The sequence below is a fragment of the Saccopteryx bilineata genome, chromosome 3 (assembly GCF_036850765.1).
Source record: "Saccopteryx bilineata isolate mSacBil1 chromosome 3, mSacBil1_pri_phased_curated, whole genome shotgun sequence".
NCBI lineage: Eukaryota > Metazoa > Chordata > Mammalia > Chiroptera > Emballonuridae > Saccopteryx > Saccopteryx bilineata.
In genome coordinates this window covers 212501909-212514183 of record NC_089492.1, presented here as the reverse complement: position 1 = coordinate 212514183, position 12275 = coordinate 212501909, and the positions used below count along the sequence as shown (strand labels likewise).

General features: G+C 40.5%; 1 non-coding gene across 1 annotated transcript; it reads right to left on the bottom strand.

Moving 5' to 3' along the window:
- Window positions 1–765: 765 nt before the first annotated feature.
- On the bottom strand, window positions 766–841 carry TRNAS-GGA (transfer RNA serine (anticodon GGA)). The gene has a single exon. It is a non-coding gene; the product is annotated as a tRNA-Ser (tRNA).
- Between the last annotated feature and the right edge of the window lie 11434 nt (window positions 842–12275).

The following is a 12275-nucleotide window of genomic DNA, read 5'->3' as shown; positions in this document are numbered from 1 at the left end:
ACTATGAGGGCCATTGGCAGTGATAAGGACAGATATGGTTCTTGCCCTCCTGGGCACCATATTAGCTACTCAGAAACAGAGTCAGCATTTGAACCTGGGTCTGTCAGATTCAGAAACCTTGCTTCTACTGCCTTCCATAATAAGAAGAACTAACTTACAGAATGCTTATTATGTGCCAGGAACTTGATATATTTAGTTTTGGACCCAGTGAGGTAGGAATAATTGTTATCACTATTTTACAAGTGAGGAAATATGAAGTGATCTGCCTCAGGGCTGTGCTGATAGGGAGTAGTCAAGGGCTTCATGGGTTTGAAGCCCATGGTCTTTCTATGAAAACGTCCTCTCACTGCGTCTTAGAATCAGAAGAGACCTGCACAAACATCACCTCATTCTGTCCAAAAGTTACATCCATTACTACACCAATAGGTCATGAAATGAGAAAGGCACCTGGATGGTAAGAATCCCCTGAGATCTGTAGATTCAGCACTTTGTGTGTGTTGATGAGACAGTAGTGATATAAGCACAGTGGTTCTCAAACTTTTTTTTTTTGGTATTTTTCTGAAGTTGGAAACGGGGAGGCAGTCAGACAGACTCCCACATGCGCCCAACCAGGATCCACCCGGCACGCCCACCAGGTGCATGGAGCCATCCTCAGCGCCCGGGCCAACTTTGCTCCAATGGAGCCTTGGCTGTGGGAGGGGAAGAGAGAGACAGAGAGGAAGGAGAGGGGGAGGGATGGAGAAGCAGATGGGTGCTTCTCCTGTGTGCCCTGGCCGGGAATCGAACCCGGGACTCCTGCACTCCAGGCCGATGCTCTACCACTGAGCCAACTGGCCAGGGCAGTTCTCAAACTTTTTGAAGTCAGGGCACATTTAAAATCCTACAAATAACTGTAGGCGCACTATATACAAATTTCTGAGAAATATGTTATAATAATTAAGTCAAATATTAAAGAAAAAATATCTAAAGTCCAAGCGTGCTTTTATGGTAATTAAATAAAAGAAATACGACAAAATTAAATTTATTCTGACATTAAAAAACATTTTTTTTAAATTTTTATTTATTTATCTTTTACAGAGACAGAGAGTGAGTCAGAGAGAGGGATAGACAGGGACAGACAGACAGGAATGAGAAGCATCAATTATTAGTTTTTCATTGTGCATTGCAACACCTTAGTTGTTCATTGATTGTTTTCTCATATGTGTCTTGACCGCGAGCCTTCAGCAGACCGAGTAACCCCTTGCTGGAGCCAGCGACCTTGGGTTCAAGCTGGTGGGCTTTTCCTCAAACCAGATGAGCCCGCACTCAAGCTGGCAACCTCGGGGTCTTGAACCCGGGTCCTCTGCATTCCAACGCTCTATCCACTGTGCCACCACCTGGTCAGGCAAAAAACATTTTTATGTTACATTTTTTGAGTTATGCTTTTCAGAATTTGTAAAAAAGGGGTTAAAAAATAAAAAATGACAAAAAGTTATCTTTTTATATATATAGATACATTCTTAGTAAGATTTAGTGAATTCGGCAGGTCCCAGCTCGAATGTGTTAAGGTTTTTTTATTCTTGTGTTTATGAGAAATATGAGCCTGATGTGTCCTAGCAATTTCTTTAATGTTTGGGCATATATTATATTTGAAAGGCAAACTCTCATTCCCTCATCAATTCATTGAAGAATTCCTCTCTTTTTACTCTTAACTGTGTTGAGTGCAGAAAATCCCCACCATACATATCATCTTAACTTGACACCAAACAAAGGATAGAAGAAACTTGCCTCCAGTCTTTCCAGGGAACATGGGGTGGGGGTAGTGTAAACAATCCAGCACCACAGCTTAACAGTCTTTTGCAACCTAATCAGGCAAGTGAAGTGGGGGGTTGGGCAGACTGTCAGCTTATAGCCAATTCCCCACACCTCTGTCCCCCCCAAATCTAAACTCCAAAAACCCATTGGTTTTTTGGTCCCCAACAGGCACATATTTTTCTGGAATACCATAGGGCACACCTGAAAATCTTCTAGGGCGCACCAGTGCACCCTGGTGCACACTTTGAGAACCACTGTATTCGCATCATGGGTTCAGAATCAAAAGATCCAAGATTGAGACTTTGCTCTTTTACGAGCTATATGGCTTTAGGCAAGTCACTTAACCTTTCTGGGACTCCATTTCCTTGTTTGTGAATTACAGATAGCAACATGTACTGCATTGGATAACCATAAAGATTCATGAGAGCCTGACCAGTGCTGGTGCAGTGGACAGAGCATCAACCTGGCATGCTGAGGTCCTAGTTTCAAAATCTCAAGGTTTGAGCTCAGGGTCACCAGTTTGAGTATGGGATCATTGACCTGATCCCATGGTTGCTGGCTTGAGCCCAAGGTCACTGGCTTGAGCAAGGGGTCACTGGCTTGGCTTGAGCCCCCCAGTCAAGGCACATATGAGAAGCAATCAATAAACAACAAAACTGATACAACTATGGGTTGATGTTTCTTATCTCTCTCCCTTCCTGTCTCTTTTTCCCCCTATCCCCTCCACACACACAAAGATTCAATGAGGTAATTTATGTGACATTGCTTTGTACTCCTTAAAGGGAAATATAAGAATTATGTCAATCCTTGCTGAAAATCTAGTTCAAAACATGCTATTCAAGGTCTTTTTTTTTTTTAATGTTTATTTTATTGATTTTAGAGAGAGAAAGGGAGAGAGCAGGAGAAAGACAGGAACATCCTTTCCTGTATGTGCCCTAACCAGGGATCAAACCTGCAATCTCTGTGCTTTGGAAAATGCTCTAACCAACCAAGCTATCCGGCCAGGGCCTATTCAAGGTCTTTTGCAGTCTGGTTCCAAACTATCTTTTCAATATTAACACTCTTATATATGTTTATAAGTAGAAATCCTAACTAAAACTGGCTTAGAAAATTAAAGGGAATTTATTGATTAGTATAATAATTGTTTGGTTAATGGAATACTCAAGGATTATTTCAGCTTCAGGAATAGATTGATGAGAACCCAATTCCTCTCTCTCTGTCCTTAGAATACCTTCCTCTATGTTGACTCCATTATTAGTCAGACTTTCCTCTCATGGTCACAAACTGGCTGCAGCTGCTCTTACCTCTACATCTTCTTAACTTCAAATCTGGTGGAAAGAGAATGTTTGCAGTTGAATTCTGACTAGAATTCTGCCACATTCAAACATAAGTCCTGATTCTGATTCTAATTGGTCTAAATTGGGTTAGATGCCCATTATTGAACCAATCACTTTGGCCACAAGGTTAGATTATGCTGATAAACTGAAATCAGTTGGGGCCTACTTTTTGAACTGAAGGTTGTCAATCTCTCTCATACCTAATGGATAACACCAAGGAGGGAATATTCTCCAAGTACAATAAGGGATATCATTTTTACTAGATGAATGATGAATGGTTGTGGTTGTTGAGTGACAAAACAATAGATCTCTCCCACACCTTATTATAGTCAAATTGAACCATTTGTCATTTCTGAAGCATGTCCTGTGACTTCCTTCTGGCTGGCTATGGACATGCTCTTCTCTTGACCCAGAACACTTGATCTCCTTTTTCCAAGCACTACAGAACTATCTTACCCTGGCCTTCACAATTCAGATATTACCTCCTACTGCCCTTCTTTTGCTGAGCATCAGAGCTTCTCATATCTCCTGTCTTTCCATTATGTTTTAGTTATTTATATATTTATTTTAACTTAACTAACATTAAATTTTGTATTGAATTCCTGTGTTAATGAAAAAGGCTTTGCAGAGGAAGAACTTACCATATTTAGAAATGTTAATTAGTAGTGAGAGTAAATACTTTAATGAATTAACTTGAAAATCTGAGTCAGTAGAATCCCAAAGAATGAGAATGTATTGTATTAGGCAACAGATTACATTTGAACAGTAAAAGTTATTTTATATTAACTAAAGTTAAGTTAACCAGACATATTTCCATTGCAACCCTTATTGAAAGATTGTTACTGAGCCATCATTAATTCTGCAGGATATCTCAATGTCTGAGGTTGAATCATTCTGGCATGGTATTCCCATTTCGGTGAGTGTGGTACATAAATCTCTCGTTTTATTATATTTTCCTCAAAGGTCTGTGAAATCATTGACATTTGTACTGGGTCTGTACTTCCAGGGCCAAGGCAATGCCTAAAACATAACAGGTACTCCATAGATATTTGTTAAATAGAGGAACAAAGGATAAAAGCAATGCTTGGGAAAAGTAGTGCTTACTCTTTTATTTTCTTTTTTAATTTATTGGTTTGAGAGAGAAAGAGAAACATTGATTTGTTGTTCCACTTATTTGTGTATTCATTTGTTGATTCTTGTATGTTTCCTGCCTGGAATCGAACTTGCAACTTTGACTTATCAAGATGATGCTCTAGCCACCTGAGCTACTGGGCAGGGCATGCTTACTCTTTTAAATGTTTTTTGAAAGAAATCCCCACGTCAGTTTATTTTTCTATCTTTTGACTACTGCTTTAAAAAAAAAGGAGCACTAAATAATTTCTGTGAGGGGTTTTGAGTCATAAGCTGAAAGAATTTTAATGCCATAGGAACTATTCACTGTCAACTGTGCCTGGCATTTAGCAGACATTCAGGTGGTGTAGGAATAGGTATCAAAGGGGATGAGTGAACCTAAGTTTACTATGAGTGGAAACACAGATCCTAAAGTCCTAATAGATTATACAGAGTTCTGATGATCTACTCAAAATGGGTAAGGGAAGAGTATTTAAAGAAGGGACTATTTACAAAGATGTTTACATAGACCAGACACATTTTCATTGTGACAATATTTCAAGGAATAGTGATGAACCCCAGCAGTGAGCCGTTACTACTACCTGTAGGCAGGATTGGACGAGGTAATGAAACAGTTTCCTAAACCCAAAGAGAGCTGAAGGAGCAGGCCACCAACAGGAGCTGTGGTCTTTGTATCTAGCCACTGAGCCAGGGGAATCAATACCTCAGCCTCTCTCTCCTTCCTTCCTTTCTTTTTCTGCTATTCTCTCCTATTGGCTAAATGCAACAGAAAGCCTGAGCACAGAGATGTGGCCCATCCATATAGGTCAGCCTCCAAGGACACAGATCAGGCAAAGAGAGATACAAAAACAAGTTGAGAATATTGACAAAGATCTTGAAGAGCTTCTTGTCCCATGGTTGTTGTTGTTGTTGTTATTATTATTATTATTATAACAGAAACCTTTATTCTTTATATATTAGGCTTAGGAATAAGCCCAACAGAAAGCAATAGAATTGATGTGACGGAATGAGTGTGGAGGGAGCAGCTGTTGGGCATCCCCTTGCTCTCTATGGCACTGCCATAGAAGCCCCTGTGATCTGTGGAACATAGCTTGAATTTGCTGGTAGTTTAAACTATTCATTTTAGAGATGAGAAAACTGAGATTCCAAAAATTGATTAAGTGCCTTGTTAAAAGTTACCCAGTGAGTTAGTGGCAGAGAGGTTCCCTGGAACTCAGGGTCTTGGTCACCAGTTCAGTGCTCAAGCACTACCTAGGCCCTGAGTGGGTGGTAGGGAATTTCCAGAAATGTGAGATCATACCTTGGTTGGGGAGACAGAGCAGCATAGTTCAAGTTTGGAGTTAGATCTAGGTTCATTCCTAACTCTGGGGCTTTTTAGGACAAATTATTATAAACTCTCATTCTTAGTTGTCTCATTAGTAAAATAAAAATTAAAAAATACCTAGTTGTTAGAGCTGTTGGAAGGATAAACAAAGTAATATTTATAAAGTGCTTAGAATAGTATCTGGCTCTGAAACCGTCTCAGTAACAACTATTTGTTGTTATTAATAGTAACTCCTCAAAGGTCTCAGAAATTTTATAAAAGTCTCATTGACATGCCTTGAGAAATGTCCAGGACCAGAATGTGACCAACTACAAAGTGAAGTGACAAGTTTTATAATGGACATTTATAGCTTTAGCCTTCCTAGCATCCTTCCCGTTGGAGAAACTCTCCCAAATTCCCAGTCCCTGTGGCTCGGGGGAGGCTGATGCAATCAGTATAACCCCATACTTTTAGTCATAACTCCACTCTCCCAGTCATAAGGCATCGATCCAAGGATGGGTACATCACCTGAATTGTCAGTTTACAGTAAATCCTAGGACTTTCACAAGTTACTGGAAAAGACATGCTCTTCTGAACCAGGACTGTTACAATAAAGGAATGATATCAGCATAAACATGCTGGTGAAACATAGGAAGCCCAAGAGTGAAGCCATTACAGAGAAGGACCAAGAGATAGAGAATACTGATGACATCACTGGAGCCCTTAGGTCAGAGGCTGGCAAACGTTTTTCTGGAAAGGGCCACATAGTAATGTGTTAGATTTTGCTGGCTATAACTTCTCTCTTGCAAGTACTTGATACTATTGTTGTAGCTTGAAAGCAGCTGTAGGTAAGCCCTAGTGGGGTAGCTCAGTTGGTTAGAGCAGCACTTTCCCGATATTCCAAGGTTGAGGGTTAGAGCCTCAGTCAGGGCGCATATAAGAATCAACCAATGAATGCATAAATAAGTGGAACAGCAAATAGATCTCTCTCTCTCTCTCTCTCTCTTTCTCTCTCTCCTACCTCCTCTCTCTCCTTTCCTCTCTCTAAAATCAACTTTAAAAATTAAAAAATAGCCTGACTGGGTGGTGGCGCAGTGGATAGAGCATTGGACTGGGATGCCGAGGACCCAGGCTCGAGACCCCAAGGTCGCCAGCTTGAGCGCGGGCTCATCTATCTGGCTTGAGTAAAATAAAAAATGCTCACCAGCTTAGATCCAAGATGGCTGGCTCGAACAAGGGGTTACTCGGTCTGCTGAAGGCCCGCGGTCAAGGCACATATGAGAAAGCAATCAATGAACAACTAAGGTGTTGCAACGCACAATGAAAAACTGATGATTGATGCTTCTCATCTCTCTCCATTCCTGTCTGTCTGTCCCTATCTATCCCTCTTTCTGACTCTCTCTCTCTCTGTCCCTGTAAAAAAAAAAATTAAAAAATAAAAGCAGCCTGACCAGGTGGTGGCGCAGTGGATAGAGCGTTGAACTGGGATGCGGAGGACCCAGGTTCGAGACTCCGAGCTCACCAGCTTGAGCGCAGGCTCATCTGGCTTGAGCAAAAAGCTCACCAGTTTGAACCCAAGGTTGCTGGCTCAAGCAAGGGGTTACTAGGTCTGCTGTAGCCTCCCGGTCAAGGCACATATGAGAAAGCAATCAATGAACAACTAAGGTGTCGCAATGAAAAACTGATGATTGATGCTTCTCATCTCTCTCAGTTCCTGTCTGTCTGTCCCTATCTATCCCTCTCTCTGACTCTCTCTCTGTCTCTGTAAAAATAATAAATAAAAATAAAATAAAATAAAAGCAGCTGTAGACAATATGTAAAATAACAATTATGGCTATATGCTTATCAAATTTATTTTACAAAAGCAGGCAACAGACTATAGTTTGCCAACCTCTGCCCTTGGCTAGGCCTAAAGCCAGACCAACCTTGGAACTTTTTAGTTAGGTTTGCCACTAAATTCTCTTTTTGGTTTAGGCTGGTTCAAGTTAACTTTATATCTTTTCAATGGAAAAAGTCCTGGTACAAATTTCCATTTGATAAATATAAACTTTTTTAAAAATTTACTTAGTGCGAGGATGAGGAGGCTGATACAGACTCCCACATGCTCCCCAACCAGGATCCACTGAGAAAGCCCACTAGGGGGCGATGCTCTGCCCATCTGGGGCCCTTGCTTGGTTGCAGCTGAAGCTATTTTTTTTAGCACCTGCAGTGGAGGCCATGGAACCATCTTCAGTGCCTGGGGCCAACTCGCTCCAATCAAGCCATGGCTACAGGAGAGAAGAAGATGAGACAGAGAGTGAGAAAAAGAGAGAGAAGTGAGAGGAGAAGGGGTGAAGAAGCAGATGGGTGCTTCTACCGTGTGCCCTGACTGGGAATTGAACCCAGGACATCGACACGCTGGGGCAATGCTTTGCCACTAAGCCAACCAGCCAGGGCTGATAAATATGAACTTCATGAGTCTAGGATGTCACAGATTGCCTAATGGAAGAAAAATTGACCATTTCTATCATCAAGTGGGAACTTTGAGGGGGATAAAATTCCCTCTCTAAGTCCATCCTGTAGTTGTCTGTGGTCATGTGTCTCTGCTATCAAAGGTGGATTTTTACTGGTGTTTATCTCCTTCTTGTCACAACGGAGAAACAGGTATCCCCATGAGTCTTCGCCTTAGGGCAAGACATTGACAAGAGACCGAAATACTCACCTGAATGACTGCATGCAGGACAAAATGATCATAGAGGCCATCACCTCCAAATATGAAACTAATATAATATTGTATGTCAACTGTAATTAAAAAGCAAAAAATTATTTAAAGTAAAAACTAAAAGAACTGCATGGAAGAGTTCTTATTGAGTTCACATAAAAATGGAAGTGAGGGTGCGTTGTGTGGCCAGGGACAATTGGATCTTTAGAAAAGTCAGGCCCAAAAGTTCCTGTCAAGGGAATTTACTGCTCGCCTTAGGAAATGATTTTGCTATAAGGAGGATCTCATGTTCCTTGGATCAGGGCTGCTTGTTCTATCCTTTCTGACTAATTTCTTGCAGCTACTCAGACTTTCCTGGAATTAAGCTAATTTATTTGAAAGCTGAACACTGCATTTCTTTTTTTTTTTTTTTAAGATTTTTCATTTATTGGTTTTACAGAGAGAGGAGGACGGAGAACAAGAAGTATCAAGTCATAGTTGCTTCACTTTAGTTGTTCATTGATTGCTTGTGGTACGCGCCTTGACCAGGCAAGCCCAAGGTTTTGAACTGGTGACCTCAGCATTCCAAGTCAATGCTTTATCCACTGCGCCACCACAGGCCAAGCTGAACACCGCATTCCTGATCAAAGTATACATGGAGCTCTTTCTGGCAGGTGGCAGATATTATAAGTACTGTAAGTGTCTACTTAAGGAGTTTCAGTGTCCATTGTGCAACCAAATGTGTTAGCAGCAAGCAACTTAGTCGACCATGTCTTTACCTGGAAATTGAAAAGTATCACCAGCGTGGGATAGAGTTAAATGCTGAATTATACAGAGCAAACTTGAAATGCCATCCCCATTAGAAGAATGAGATTGTCTTAGTCACTTTGGGTTTCTATTACAAAGTATGATAGACTGGATGACTTATAAACAACATAAATTTATATCTCACAGTTCTGGATGCTGGGAAGTCCAAAATCAAGGCACCAGCCGATTGTGTATCTGGTGCAAGCTTGCTTCTAATCACAGACTGAACAATTCATAGATTCCATTCCATAGGTGGCCATGTTCTTGCTGTGTTTTCACATGGTTGAAAGGTGTGAGAGGCAGTCTAAGAGTCTTTTTAAAAGGGCATTTATCTCATTGTGAGGGTTCCCGATGACCTGATCACTTCCCAAAGTCTTCACCTCCTAATACTGTTACATTGAGAAGGTTAGTATCTTCACATATAATGCTGAAGAGACATTTAATTTATAACAAAGATTAATGTGGGCATGAAAATTTGGAGATCGAAAGTGAGGACGTTCCAGGTACAGACAAGTATTGGGATAAAGATGTGGCACTGTGGATGAACACTCCATTTGTTTAACAGTATTTATGAAACATTTTTGTGTCAGACACTGGACTCAGCCGCATGAACACAATGGTAATAAGAAGAACAGGGTCTCTGTCTTGTGGCACTTATATTCTAGCAGAGTATGCAGGGGACACCAGTATAAGAAGACAGAATTTATTTGTATCCATTGTTATATGCAAAGTTAGAGAGAAAGGGCAGGCCAGATGAGCTGGGGGAGGATGGAAATGAAGTAAGTGCTTTAAGGGAGGACTTGATGAAAATGCATGGTATTTTAATCTATGTTAAACAGAGGATACTGAGGTAGAGGGAATTGGGGATGGACGCCAAGCAAATGTGGGAGGATGGTGGGAAGCCTGAACTTCAGTCTTGTGTTTCTTCCTGTGTCTTTTTTTGTCTGATACCCCTACAATCAGGGTCCTCTTTTATTTCGAACTAAGGGCAGGGATTGTTTCACTTGTTCAGAACCTTGCAAAATGAGGACTAGTGGTTCTGGAGCCAAACTGAACTTAGTATCTTAACATATAATGTTAATCACCCGCTGAGCTGGTGATACCACATCATGGAGAAGCTGTGGTCTTTTTTTAGACTCCGCCCCCAAGAGCAATTCCTTTGGTGTCTTTGCAGTAGCTTCAGCAAACATGAAAGCTACTCTGTGAGAATAGTTTTAAGAAATTTCATTTTAAGAAATTTCTCAAAAAGATAGCTTCCTATAGTTCTTTTAAAATGTCTACTCTGAATGTGCAAGGAAAAGCATCTTCAGATAGGGTTCCCATTCAGATTCTTTTTTGAAACAAACCTTCTCATTAAAATTGAGCTTCAATAAGAAAGGATGTTAAACAAACACATTTTTGGGAGAATAGAATCTCCCAAGACTGTATTGGCAGAGTATAGAAAACTAAGATCTGGGGATGAGGAAGGTGATTTCTCTTCTTGTAAACTGTGCTGATCCCTCATGAGATCTGCTCAGTGTCAGACATGACAGTGTAAGGAAATGCTGGGTGGGTGACACAGATGGAAGAAACCCTCAGGATGCATGGAGGTGACACTTTTAAGTTAGAGAAATAGAAAGGGCCCTTTGGAAACATTTAAGATATAAATGATGTGTGATATGCCTTCCATTTAGTAAAATGTTGTTTGCCTCATGTTGAAAAACAAATTAAGTGAACTTCTCTAGGGAAGCCCGTTTTAAAGATCAAGAATAAATCAGGTGACTTACCCAAGGCTTCTGTATTCAAAGTCAGAAGTGATTGTTGCTTATTTTGCAGGACTTAAGTGGTACATAAAACAGCCTATTAATGGGTCCTGTGCTCAGAGTCCTGGGCAGGAAGACCTGGATTCTGAGAATAGCCTCTCACTAAACAGCTGTACAGTCCAGTCCAGTCAGTGGAAGGGCTTTCAGTCACGAGGGCGGTTTAAAAATGTTCAATTGTGGTGCCTTTATGTTGAATATGTATTTTAACTTTGCCAGAGTTCTTATCTCTCCTTATTCATTTATATCTGACCTTCATGTTATCTGCCTGGCCTGGCCCCTGATGCTATTTAAATATCTGATACTTGACAGAGAGCAGGGGAGTGAGGGGCAATGAGGGACAACTTGCAATGTCTGTGGGGTTGGCAAGGGAAAAATAACCAATGAAGGACAGAAGAGAACTCAGAAAAAGTGGTGTGGTGGAATCAAAAGATATCCCAAAACAGGAGAGAAGTTCATATAGAAAGTTCAAACAGAACGAGACAAGGAATTAGCAATTAGGAGATTGCTAATTACTGTTCCAAGGTGGGACCAAAACCAGATTATAATTGGGTAAGCAATGCAAGGCATTACACTAGGTAGTATAGATTGCCTACCTAGTATAGATTTGACTAAAAACAAAAATCATGGTCAGTCTTGGAATTCATCCTTCTCACTGATATGTAGCAATCATCACCAGGTTTATATGTTTCTAGAAAAAATAAACTTTGATTGATGAATCTTAGCTGCACTGTCATGCTGACCCTGAGACTGATGGGAGGACCTTGACTAAGATCACTGGGGTATATGAAAAAGACTCCAAGGAGAAAACAGCTCAATTGCTTGGCACAGGGAAGCATGAGGTTTTCTAGAAGCCACTAATGCATTTTACATGATTGCTTAATTTCAGGAAATCCTGACTCACTGCCCCTGTCAAGTAAAAAAGCAAAGGCTGGTCTCAATTTACAACCCTGTAAACCAGTTTTGAGTAGAGCAGAGATTGTTCTTGGCAGAAATATGTCTGTTCAGTGCCTATTTTAATTTGAAATGTTTTGGTATGTGTATGTTTTCTTTCCGTTGAGAGAAAACAGGCTTTATTTGGGATGTTCTGGAAATAGTTAACAGTAAATTGACAAAGTAACACCTTCAGGCTTAACTTTTCAAAGGGAAATGGGAGTACCGATATAAGTCTATATAATCAGACAAATCAGCCTTTGATAAATGGCTCAGGAGAAGCTTGAATAAAGAAAAATGAGAAGTTAAACAAGGGTAAGTTAGAGAAGTTAAAAAGGGTAGCTAGTTTGCTAAACAAGGGTGTCAGTGTTCAGTAATAGAAGAACCAGAACGCTACTAATAATGTCACTGAAAATTTAACCATTTTCTTATTTAATCTTCATAGTAATGTGGAATGTTCATGGAAGCTTTTATTAACCCTGCTTAATCAA